This window comes from Pteropus medius, unplaced genomic scaffold, assembly GCF_902729225.1.
Source record: "Pteropus medius unplaced genomic scaffold, Ma_sr-lr_union100, whole genome shotgun sequence".
NCBI lineage: Eukaryota > Metazoa > Chordata > Mammalia > Chiroptera > Pteropodidae > Pteropus > Pteropus medius.
Window position 1 is genome coordinate 2,710,220 of NW_024345872.1, and position 13,651 is coordinate 2,723,870.

Genomic DNA, 13,651 nt, shown 5'->3' on the forward strand with positions numbered 1-13,651 from the left:
AAAAGTGGGGAATGCAGAGAAGTAGGGATAATAATCAAAAGCAACAGTTGATTATTATCAGTGGCAGCTGTAAAACTCGAGACTGAGCCGCAGCCCCCACCCCCCAACCCAGGGGGCCCCTCTCCCCATATCCATCATGACCTAACAATGCGGAGCCCCAGGGGAATATCATCAAACACTACAGAAACTGTCGCTAACGCTGGCAGGGACTGAGACTGAGGATAGCGAGCATGATTGAATATTTATAAGATAAAGAATGCCATTATTAAGACTTTATATAAAGCAGGGATCCAAGAGGCTTAGAAACCACCTACTGGAAACGAAAAGAAAAACACTTTCTTTGCAACTGGCTAGAGAGAACTTTATATAATAAATTTGCTATCTGGAAAAAAAAGAACAAGACAGAATACACTACATTAATGCCCAGGAAGAGAAATAGTCCATTAAACATCATTAACAACCAAGTTGACAAGGCAGATCAAAACAAAAGAGAAAATTCTCCAGAAAATAAGCTTAAATACATGGAAATATGCAACTTAAATGACAGAGAATTCATTATGGTACTTCTGAAAAAAACTCACTGAGATCCAGAACAAATCATAACAACAATTCCAGGAATTCTAGAAAAACAAAAACAAAAACAAAAAAAAAAAAACAACTAGATGAGAAGAGTGAGTTCTTTGCAAAGAAATTGAAACCCTCAAAAGGAACCAAATAGAACTTCTGGAGATGAAGAACACACTGAAAGAGATGAAAAATGAAATAGTAAGCTTGGGAAATAGAGTTGACCAAATGGAGGAAAGGATCAGAGATATCAAAGACAGAAATCTAGAAATAAATCAGAAGGAAGAAGAGAGAAACAGAAGAATGAAAACTAATGAAAGAGAAAATCAAGAACTAGCTGATACCATCAGGAGAGGAAACATAAAAATAATGGAAATTCTCAAAGAGAAGGAAAAGGAGCGGGGATTAGAAAGTATTTTCAGACAGATAGTAGATAGAAATTTTCCAAATCTAAGGAACGAGCTGGAGCTTGGAATTCAAGAAGTAAACAGAACACCCAATTATCTCAACCCAAAAAGTCCTACTCCAAGACACATTGTATTAAAATTATCAAAAAACAATGACAAAGATAGAATTCTAAGGGCAGACAGGGAAAAGAATATGGTAACCTGCAAAGTAAAATCTATTAGATTATCATCGGACTTCTCAGCACAAAACTTACGAGCCAGAAAGAAGTGGAATCAAATATTCAAACTATTAAATGAATGGAACCACTAGCCAAGAATAATGTATCCAGCAAAGCTCTTCTTTAGATATGAAGGAGAAATAAACATATTTCTAGACATACAAAAATTGAAAGAATTCCCCACTACGAGGCCTGTATTACAGGAATTAATGAAAGGGATCAGCTCACCTAAAAAAAAAAATGACACAAAAAAATACATAACTATGAGTAAGGCAACAAGCAGGTAGATAGAGACAGAGGAGTGTACTCCTTATTAAGAACAGGGCATTATAAGCTTAAACAATAAGAAGAGATTTGCTATTGCAAATAGTAATGAATGTTCAGCATACATAGGGACAAACTGAGACAACAGAAAAAGGGAGGATTCTAAGCTCTAAATTTGCAAAGGGGAACGGAGATAAGGCACATGCAGAAAACTATGGACTACTGTGTGTGTGTGTATGTGTGTGTGTGTATTCTCTACATAATCATAATGGTAACCACATGCCAAAGATTTATAACAGAAATATATAACATAAACAAAGAAGGACCAGAGGGAATCCATTAAACTAAACCAAAAAAAAAAAAAAAAAGAAAAGAAAAGAAAAAGAAAACAGACACACAAGGATAAGGAAGCAATGGAAACACTGAACTACCAGAAAGTAAAATATAAAATAGCTATAAGTAAACCTCATAATTCAATAATCATCTAAAATATAAATGTACTGAACTCACCAATACAAATAAACAATTTGTGGATTGGATCAAAAAACAAAACTCAACCACATGCTGCTTCCAGGAGACATATCTCAGCTCCAAAGATAAATATAGACTCAGAGTTAAAGAGTGGGAATGATATTTCAAGCAAATGGAATTCTGAGAAAAGCAGGATTAGTGGTACTAATATCGAACAAAACAGACTCCAAAATAAAAAAAGGTAAAGAAAGATACCGAGGGACACTTCATAATGATAAAGGGAACCAGGAACCAAGACGACATAACATTTATCAATATCTATTCTCCCAATCAGGGAGCCCCCAAATATATAAAGAAATTACTAAGAGAACTAAAGGGAGAAACAGATCAAAACACTATCGTAGTAGGGGACCTAAGTATCCCATTGACGGATATGGACAGATCATCCAAACCGAAATAAGGAAATAACATCCTTAAATGACACATTAGACCAACTGGACATAATTGACATTGACAGAACCTTCCACGTCAAAACAGCTTCTTATACATTCTTCTCTAGTGGACATAGAACATTCTCAAGGATTGACCACATACTGGGGCAAAGAGATAGCATCAACATATATTACAGTCTTGAAAACATACCAACCATATTCTCTGATCATAATGCTTTGAAACTAGAGATTAACTGCAAAAAGAAATCAGGAAGAACCACAAACACATGGAGATTAAACAACATATTACTGAAGAATAACTGTGTCAGAGAAGAAATAAAAAGAGTGATCAAGAGATACATAGAAATGAATGGTAATGATGGTACAACATAACAAAGCTTTTGGGACATGGCAAAAGTGGTAATAAGAGGAAAGTTCATATCATTGCAGGCCTATCTCAAAAAACAAGAATGAGTCCATAAAAACAACTTACACTACATCTTGCAAAAAAAAAAAAAACACTAAAAAAAAGGAAGAATTAAATGAAGCTCAAAACTAAAGTATATAGTTTGGAACACAAAATTAGAGCTGAATGAAATGAAATTTAAAACAAAACAAAACAAAACAATAGAAAAAATAACTGCAACAAAGACAAAGGACACAAATAAACAAAATCAGGGATGAAGGCAGAGAAATGACAATAGACACTGCAGAAATACAAAGGATCATACAAGAATACCATGAAAAAGTATAGAACACCAAATTTAATAAACTTGAAAAAATGGACAAGTACTTAGAAAGATAGAACCTTCCTAGACTGAATCAAGAAGAAATGGGCAATCTAAATAGAGTGATCAGCACTATGGAAACTGAAACAATCATCAAAAACTTACAAAATATAAAAGTCCAGGACCAGATGGCTTCACCAGTGAATTCTACCAAACATTCAAAGAAGAATTAACACCTATTCTCCTCAAACTCTTTCAAACAATCAAAGAGGAGGCAATACTTCCTAACTCATTTTAAGAGGCCTATATTGCCCTGATACAAAAACCTGGTAAAGAGAACACACAAAAAAAAGAAAAATATAGACCCATATCTCTCATGAACACAGATGCAAAAATCCTAAATAAGATACTAGCAAGCCAAATACAGCAACGTATTTAAAAAAATTATACACTATGATCAAGTGAGCTTCAGGGGTACGGAGGTGGTTCAACATATGCAAATCGCTAATGTGATATCCCATAAACGAATTAAAAAATAAAATCATATGATCCTATCAATAGATGCAGAAAAGCCTTTGACGAGATACAGCATCCATTTATGATCAAAACACTTAACAAAATTGGTGTAGAAGGAAAGTATCTCAACATAATAAAGATCATATATGATAAACTTTCATCCAACATTATACTTAATGATGAAAAACTAAAAACTTTCCCTCTAAGATCAGGAACCAGACAAGGCTGTCCACTATTACCACTGTCATTTGTATAACATTGAAGGTCCTAGCGAGTGCAATCAGACAAGAGAAAGATATAAAAGGCATCCAAAGAGGAAATGAAGAAGTCAAACCTCACCATTTGTGTATGACATGATTCTTCATATAGAACCCTAAAGACTCCACAAGAACACTACTAGAAACAATAAGTGAATAAAGTTTCTGAATACAAAATCAATGTTCAAAAATCCATAGCATTCCTATACTCTAATAATAAAGTGTCAGAAAAAGTGGAAAAATAATTCCTTTTGCAATTGCAGCAAAAAGAATAAAATGCCTAGCAGTAAGCACCTGTATAACGAAAATTATAAGACCTTATTAAAAGAAATCGAAGAAGTTACAAAGAAATGGAAAGATATTCCGTGTTCTTGGATTGGAAGAATCAACATAGTTAAAATGACCTTATTACTTAAAACATTATACAGGTTTAATGCAATCTCCATCAAAATCCCAACAGTATATTTTAAAGGAATAGAACCAAAAAAACATCAGATTTTTATGGAAGCACAAAAGACCCCAAATCATCAAACCATCATGAGAAAAATGAACAAAGGCGGAGGCATTACTTTGCTCGACTTCAAACTATACTACAAAGCAACAATAATCAAAATGGCATGGTATTGGTGGAAAAACAGACACACAGACCAGTGGAACAGAATTGAGAGTACAGAAGTAAACCTATGTTTATATGGGCAAATAATTTTTGTCAAAAGAACCAAAACCATACAGTGGAGAAAAGAAAGCCTCTTCAAGAAATGGTGCTGGAAAAATTGGAAAGCCAATTCCAAGAGAATGAAACTAGACTGTTGTCTATCACCATACACCAAAATTAACTCAAAATGGATTAAGGACCTGAATATAAGACTTGAAACAATAAATTACATGGAAGAAAACATAGGAACTAAACTAATAGACCTTAGAGTTAAAAATAATTTTATGAATTTGACCTGAAAGGCAAGGGAAGTAAAAGCAAAAATAAATGAATGGAACTATATCAAACTAAAAAGCTTCTGCACTACACAAGAAACTGTCAACAAAGTAAAGAGACAACCATCCGAATGGGAAAATATATTTGCAAACAATGCCTCCCATAAGGGTCTAATATCCAAAATATAGAAACAACTCTTATAATTCAATAACAACAAAGAACAAACAATCCAATTTAAAAAATGGGCAGAGGATCTGAACAGACACTTCTCCCAAGAATACATGAAATTGGCCAACAAATATATGAAAAGATGCTCAACATCACTATCTATTAGTGAAATGCAAATCAAAAGCATAATGAGGTACCATCTCACACCTGTTAGAATAGCTGTTACCAACAGGACAAGTAATAACAAGTGTTGGAGAGGATGCAGTGAAAAGGAACACTCATAGACTGCTGGTGGGACTGCAAATTTTTACAGCCACTATGGAAAACAGTATAGAAGTTCCTCAAAAAACTAAGAATTGATTTACTATACGATCTAGCAATCTCTCTACCTGGTATTTATCCTAAAACCTTGAAAACTCATATCCAAAAAGGTATTTGCACACCGATGTTTATAGCAGCATTATTCACAATGGCTAGGACATAGAAGAAACTGATTTGCTCTACTATAGATGTTTGGATTAAGAAGCTATGAGATATATATAAATATTTCATCTCCATAAGAGGAGATGAAATATTTCCATTTGTGACAACATGGATATACCTTGAGGAAATCATGTTAAGCAAAATAGGGAGACAAAAAATGTTGAAAACCATATGATATCACTTATATGTGGGATATAAACCTGAAAGCAACAAACGAACAGGACAAACAAATAGATACTCATGGATATGGACAATAAACTAGTGGTTTCCAGAGGGTAGGGAGACAGCGGGGAGGTAGATGGGGTAAAAGGAGTCAAATATGTGATACAGAATGAAATCTAACTATGGGCAGTGAACACAATGAAATTATATATATGCCTAACTGTTATATTGTATATTTGAAACTTACTTCATTTTGTTACCAATGTCACCATAATAATGCTTTTTAAAAAATTACTGGTAGAACTGGCTGGTCCTATACCCACATGTGGCAGTTAAACATTTTGAGGAATATTTCAGCTCGGGAAGTCCCCTCGAGAATTGAGGTGTCCCAGCCCCACACCAGGCTCCTTAGCCAAGGGTTCCAGTGCCAGGAAAAGAAGTCCCCATAACACTGGCTGTGAAAATCAGCAGAGATTGTGGCTGAGTGAAATAAGCGGCTGAAGTCCCAGGCATTCCTGTTAAAGGGCCCATGCATGAACTTACTGAGGTACTCACTTGCTTTGAGCTCAAGTACTGGAGCAGCAGCTTCAAAGGTGCCAGAAACATATGAGGAAGAACTGAATCGTCTGGCTTCAGAGCAAAAGCTGGAGGGGCAGCTTTCTCCAAGACAGAGTGCTGCCATAAGGCATCGTTCCTTTGTTGAGCCCTTCTTCAACCCAGCATACAGATTCTCGCACCCTCCATATTTGAGCCTCCATCAACCTAGATAACACTGTTCACTCCACCCTGGTGATTTCCTGAGACCCTGCCCCATCCAACTTGTGGGCCCACTCAAGCCATTTCCAGTGGCTTTTCCATACAAAGTGCCTGTCTTGGCTTATGTGGTGGACTTTTTAAAATCTCTCAAAGGTTTACTAATCCCAAACAAGCAGCATCTGGCCTCAGTTTGCCCTGTACCTCTTGCTAAGCAGCCTTGAGCCCAGCATTGGTGGCAGCTCCCCCTTGGTTTGCAGCTTATCCTCTATCAGGAATCTCTAAGCCTAGAATAAGTGGCAACTATCTGCAGATTACCTTGTAGCTTATACTGAGTGACTCTGGATAGGGCACAGACTATGGCTTAACTTGGTCTGCACCAGAGACCCTTCCAAGAGCTCCAGAACCAACACACTTGTTGGCCAACTTCAGACCACACCAGACCACACCAGACCACACCAGACCACACCAGACCACACCAGAGCACTACCTCCACAAAGATACACCCAAAGGTCAGATTGGACAGACACAAGAGCCCTGCTAAAGCAAATCCTGCTCCATAGGGTCAGCTCCTACACAGTAGCTCTTCTACTGTAGTAACAGGATAGTCCTTACAACTAATCAGCCTGAGGGTTGATCCCACCCATTGACATACAAAAAGCAACCAAGGCTGAACTATAAAAGGAGAGCACACACAACCCACACAAGAGACACACCTGGAGCACCCAACTCAAGTAACCAGGGGAGACTGCACTACTGGGCCTCACAGGACACCTGTTACATAAGGCCACTCTACTGAGACAGGAAGACTTTAGAGCTCTGCCTAATACATAGAAACAAACATAAGTAGGCAGCCAAAATTGGAAGACAGAGAAACATGTCCCAAATGAAAGAACAGAACAAAACTCCAGAATAAGAACTAAACAAAATGGAGTCAAGCAATCTACCAGATGCAGAGTTCAAAACACTGGTTATAGGATTCTCAATGATCTCAGTGAGAACTTCAACAAAGAGACAGGAAACATAAAAATGGAGTAGAAAACATAAAAAAAAAAGATCCATTCAGAAATGAAGAATACTATAACTGAAATAATACATTAGAGAGAATCAGCAGTAGGTTAGATGAAGCAGAGAATTGAGTCAGTGATTTGGAAGATGAGTAGAAGTGCAAAAAGCAAAAAGAATTTTTTTAAATGATGTTAGTATAAGGGGCCTCTGAGACAACATGAAACCTATCAACATTCTCATCGTAGGGCTACCAGAAGGAAAAGAGAAACAACAAGAAGTTGAAAACCTATTTGAAGAAATAATGATGGAACACTTTCTTAACATGGTGAAAGAAAAAGACGTACAAACCCAATAAGTGCAGAGAGTCCCAAACAAGATGAACTCAAAGAGGCCCACGCCAAGACACATCATAATTAAAATGACAAAAGTTAAAGGCAGAGAGAAGATCTTAAAAGCAGCAAAAGAAAAGCAGTTACTTATCTACAGGGAGCTCCCATAAGACTGTCAGCTGATTTCTCAACAGAAACTTTACAAGCCAGAAGGGATTGATGTGAAATATTCAGTGATAAAAAGCAAGGCCCTACAACCAGGATTACTCTACTTAGAAAAGCTTTAATTTAGAATCTAAGGAGACAAGATCATAGATACAGAGAACATTTTGATGATTGCTGGATAAAGGGGGTGTTGTTGAGATGGGTGAAGATGGGGTGGAGATTAAGAGATACAAATTGGTAGTTATAAAACAGACATGAAGATGTAGATTATAGCTTGGGGAATATGATCAGTAGTATTGTATGGTGTATGGTATAAGATGGGCTCTGGATTCATCAGGGTGATCACTTCATAAGTTACATGAATGTCTAATCATTGTGTTTTACACCTGAAAGTTTTTTAAGAAATATTGGTCAGGAATGCCAGGCTTGAAATCTGGATTTTGGTGAAGGTACATTTGTTGGGGATGACAAGAGTGGGAGTCGTAGAGGTTAGGTGAAAGAAAAATATCATTTTTCTAAGTCAAAGAACTTAGATTCCAAGAAGTTGGCAGAATGATTCAAATGGATTTCGAAGTTTTCAAAAGGATGACAGAAATAGGAATGAAAAAGAAGAGAGTGAGCCAGGCACTGAAGTTTTAAATGAATGAGAAATGACTAGGAGGTGAATAGCTGATATCAACAATGAAGATGTGGTAGTATGGTCTAGTAGCCCTCATAGATTCTGACCCAAGTGATCTGAGGTAAGACGTAGGCCTCAAACTTTTTAAAAGCTTCTCAGAGGATTATACTGTGAACTAGGAGTAAAATTCACTGTGTTAGACTAATCAGTGCAAACTGAAAGGTATGGGGTCTTTGGACAGCAAATGCCTTCTATAGATCCTGCGTAGTGCGGAGGCCAACAGCAGATAGGAGATGCTATCTTAGAAATTTTAATAAACACAGAGGAGTTGTGTAACTTGCCCAAAGACACATAGCTCAGAAATGTTTGAGCTGGGATTCAAACCTTGATCTATCTGACCCCAAAGCCTGGACTGTCTTCACATTACCATGCGGCCTAGGAGGCAGTATTTTAGCTTAGAAGATACAGAAAAGTATCTTGGAAAGAAATTTAAAGTTCCCCAAATGAGATTTTAATAGGCCACAGGGAGAGGAGGCAATGTGTCTCTGGAATGATTCCAAAATTTACTTCTCTGTCTACCCTTCTTTATTCCCCTTGATCATTCTACCTTTATTTTTCTGTAGTTGTTACCACCTATTAAGAAAGTAGAGGCACTAGATAAAAGGAAGCCAACATCAAGGTTTCCCTCATGAATGCCGGCTGGCTTAGATGCCCACCTCCAAGTACTGTTCTCTGAGGGCCTGTTTTCTAGAGAGTGAGGAAGGAGCAGGATACAGTGCTGATGTCAAAACCAAACATTTTATCTCTCCATACTTTTGCTTCCCAGCATATCAGCAGCTTTGCATAATGAAAATATAAATCATTTGTGTGCACACATAGCAACTGTTTATTTACTGTTAGCTTTGAGGACTCAGTGGGGGTTCAATGTGTTTAGAAAAGAGATCAACGCTGGGAGAATTTAATCTTATAAGTAGACAAAATGAAAATTGAAGCTGAAAATGCATCTCTCTACATCTGAAAGAGAGGCCAGTAATAAATATCCTTGAACTTCAGCACCCCACCCCCCCAGCTCAGAAAATTCTTTTAAGCCATGAATACGGGGCAGAGATTACTGCTTGGAAGCAATCTGCTTCCTGTATGCTAAGAATAATTTACTAGACCAGGTTACAGATTGATTGTGAGTTCTAGAAATAGCATACCTTCCCGTTCAAGCCTCCAAGTGGAATGCCTTCTATCTTTTACAAAATGCATTCACTATTAGTTTTCTTAAAACTTCCTTTTTTCCCCCCACTGACAGGTTGCCTTGGGACCAAATATAGTCCTAAAGCTTCTTCATATTAGTATTTCTTCCAAGAGGGAATGCCATATTGAAGAAAGTGTCCTTATTATATTCTGAAGGGGCTAATTTCTCCCTCTTAGTCCAATTTATTGAATGGTATATAAAGTCTCTGCTTGCCAGCAGCTTCCTCATCTGCTCTTCCTCTCAGAGTTTCCCTGCCTTCAGCCCAAATCTGTTGACACATACTTTTGCAGAAGCCAGAACACCCTTTCCCAGAGGCCAGAGCCTGTCTGTCTTTGTTCAGGGCATATGCTCCTGCAAGGTGGGAACCCACTGCCTGGAAGTCAGCAGAAGCTATAAATGAATGGATGTATTTACTCCCCTGGGAGTATGGATGATGATGAATGACATTAGGAAGAGGGTATCACTCAAGACAGACTTGAGTGACTTAACACCTGCAGTACACTAAAGGCCATCCCAGGTGTAGAAAATTGTATCTCTATAGACACAAAGGCATGTCAATTGGGCAGTGGCTGCCTATCTGGCATTCTCTGCTATATAGACTCTCAAGAAATACTAAGTTGATTGTGAGCTAGCTGAAGTGAATAGCCTCCCACTTCTGTCACCGCCCCCCACCACACACACAACATCTAAGTGGTTTCAAGAGTCAGAAAAGACCCATGTTGAGGCATTTCATCTATGTATACACAGGGAGCATGGCAGTCAGCCAGGCATAGGACAATCCAGTCTATGAGAACCTCACTTCGCTTGTTCAGCCCTCCACCTGACCTGTGGGCTCTCCTCCCTCTCTGCTCAACAGCAGCCATAAGAAGTAAGTTTAGCTTTCAGGAGCCTGTTTCAGGTCACAGGGGGAAACAGCCCAGGCTAGTCAGATATCTATGCAAAAAACCCTTGTCAAGAAAGAAACCAAACACAGGCAGGGAAGAATTTAAATTCATATTGAACAAAGGGCTGGATCCCTCTTTGAATATAGGACCCTGCAGGCCTGGTTCCTACACAGAAAAAAAATCCTTTTTAAATCTTATCTCCTTTCCAAAGAAAAGGAGAGAAAACATTCCAACTAACTATTCCCTTTTACAAGGTGACAGTCATTTACATATTTTTTTCAAATTAACCCCTTCCTGCTCAGTCTCCTCTCTAGGGTACAACTAGTTCACGGGATGTTCAGATATCTGGGCCATGATGAGTAGCAAAACAATGACTTCCTGGGAAGCAGTGTGTAAGGGAATAGTAGCATCAGGAGCTAAGAACACTCCCTGAGCTATTATTTTCCACTTTGCCCCTCATACTCCCAAGGACCATTCTCTGCCATACTCTGTGCCAAAGGAAACTGGTATCAATGGACTGTAGCAACAGGCTTCCTCGCCAGCTGGTGCCTGGCTGAGTCTGGCTAATGGTAGGCACTGGCAGAGAGTGGGAAAAGATTGAGATATAGATTTTATGACCTTGTCTCCCTCCCACCTATGTTGCATTTAGGCAGAGATCACATCATGCTTCCTAAAGCCACAGCTCCTAATAGGCAGCTCTTCTTGCACTGCTACAGTTCTTGCTGGGTTTCAGTAACACGGCTTTCCCCTTACCCCTTCAGTCTTATAGGTGGCAACAGCTCTCCACCTTTCATAATCTCTGCCTCCCCATCACTTATAGGTTCTTTTAATCCTACCTGAACAACCCTAAATAGTCCCTTCATTAAGCTCATCTCAGCAAAACCCCTTGAGTATGCCATCTGTTTCCCTCCAAGACTGACTTAAACACTTACATCACTTCCAAAAATTCTATCTCGCAGAATTCCAGAAGGTTCCCTAGTCTGAGAAGAGAGAATATCTGATCCAACTGCTTTTTATAAGGAGAGTGATCTGCCTTTTCTCAAATGTTTGACATAGTCTCCATACATTGGGCTCCCCTAAATTAAAGTTGCATTATTGTATCTACACAATAAAAATGAGGTTTGAGTCAATCCTATTTCTATTTCACCTGTTCTTAGCCATCTTTCTTGGAGAAAGAGGATGTTGCAAAGCCAATACATCGCTTCCTTCACTGTGATATACTCAAGATGTTTTACCTTAAACACTTAATCCGGTTCCATAGAGAAGATAATACTTGACATGAATTTGATCACCAATTCTTTTATATCTGCTAGAGGAATAACAAATGCAAAGGAAGCGATAATCAAATTTGATCAGATTTGTATATTAGTGATAGGAACCACTCACATTTTAGGATGATCATCTCAACATTTTCACTTGATCTTACCTACACATATTTATTAGACAGTAAGTGCTATGGGATCTACTTCCTAAATATATATATATTTTTTTCTAATCCACCCATTTGCTGCAGCACCACAGTCACTCTCTTAGTTTAGGACTTGATCTACTTGCATCTAGATTATCTAAGTATCTCTAGTCTCTCTTTATTCTCTTTTATTCTCCTCACTTTAGTCAAACTGGTCTTTGAAAATAAGAAATATTTTCATGTCACTTCCTTTTCAATGGCCTCCCTTTATGATAAAATCTAAAACTTCTTATCTTGATGTATGTAGAAGATACCACAGGGTCTGGCTACTACTTCTTTTTTCAGCTTCAGCATTTGCCACCTCCCTTTTTACACCCCTAATTATTGTTCCTGTGATGATGTCATGTTCTTTCATGTCTCCATGCTACTGCTTTCCTTGTTCCCTTGTCTAGTACATGCTCGCCTTTGCTGACTAGCTCCCCCTATTAAGACTTATCTTAGGCATCATCTTTCCTAGGAAGTTTTCCAATAAGCTCCTTCATTCTAATTTGGTTTAACAGCTCCTCTGTCTGATCTTTTAGCTCCCTCTTCCATACTTACTAGCACTTAATATACTGTTAGGCAATTATTTATTTATATATCTTTCAATATCCAACCACACTATCCCTTTCAGGGTGAGAAATAGTGTCTCCATCCTTTCACCCCTAGTACTTAGCACGGAATATGATATATAGTAGAATACTCAAGAAATAAGTAGCTAAATGAATATGAATGAGCTCATGAATGAAGTATATGCTTGAATTCACTTACCTATATAAGGTCAATATAAGGACACTGACCCTTCTCGGGATAGCATATAAATAATGAGGCCAGTTTATGCCATTTTTCTCCTTCCAGGCAGGGCTGTACCTAAACACTCTGGAGTAATTAAAAATAAAAACAGATGAGCTGGCCTTTTGAGTCATAGGCCCTCCCTAGTCCCCAAAGCTGTGGTTACAGAACAATAGAGCTGGCTTGAATTAATTGGATGGAGGGAAAACAAATTCTGTCCCTGGGAGACACCAAGTTCTTCTTAACCATTTATCAGCCTCAAGCACAGATGGCATGAAGGGCAGGCCCAAAAGTACATCAGCTCTTAGTGACATCAGGGTTGTATTCTTTCATGTTTAACTCACCCCAGATAGAGGGAAAAGCAATTGACAAGCAGTTTTTGAGACAAGTGGAGAAACTTATATCATGTTTGGAATTACTATAGGGGCAAAAGGCTGCTGACTATTTCCTAGCTAATAAAAGTTAATTCTGATAGAAATTTCAATAAGAAGCCAGCAGAAACATCCTTGTCATCATCATAAAATCATGTTTATTGAGTGCACAATAAATGCATTATCTGCTCAGAACATTTAATCAACCTTTATCAGTAAAGGACTAGGGAATACTTGTCACTATATTTAATGCCAGCCGCCCAGCCTGAACACCAAATGAACTCTTATGAATATTCTAAAGTACATGGAGGAAGGGGTCTCAGACTGTAAGCAAGTATCCTTGGTTAGTGTTTTCCTTACTAGGACTCCCCCTCCCACAACTTTCCCCACAACTGGAAAGGAAAAGAAGCAGGAGAAAAGAGGAATAGTCAAATACAGTC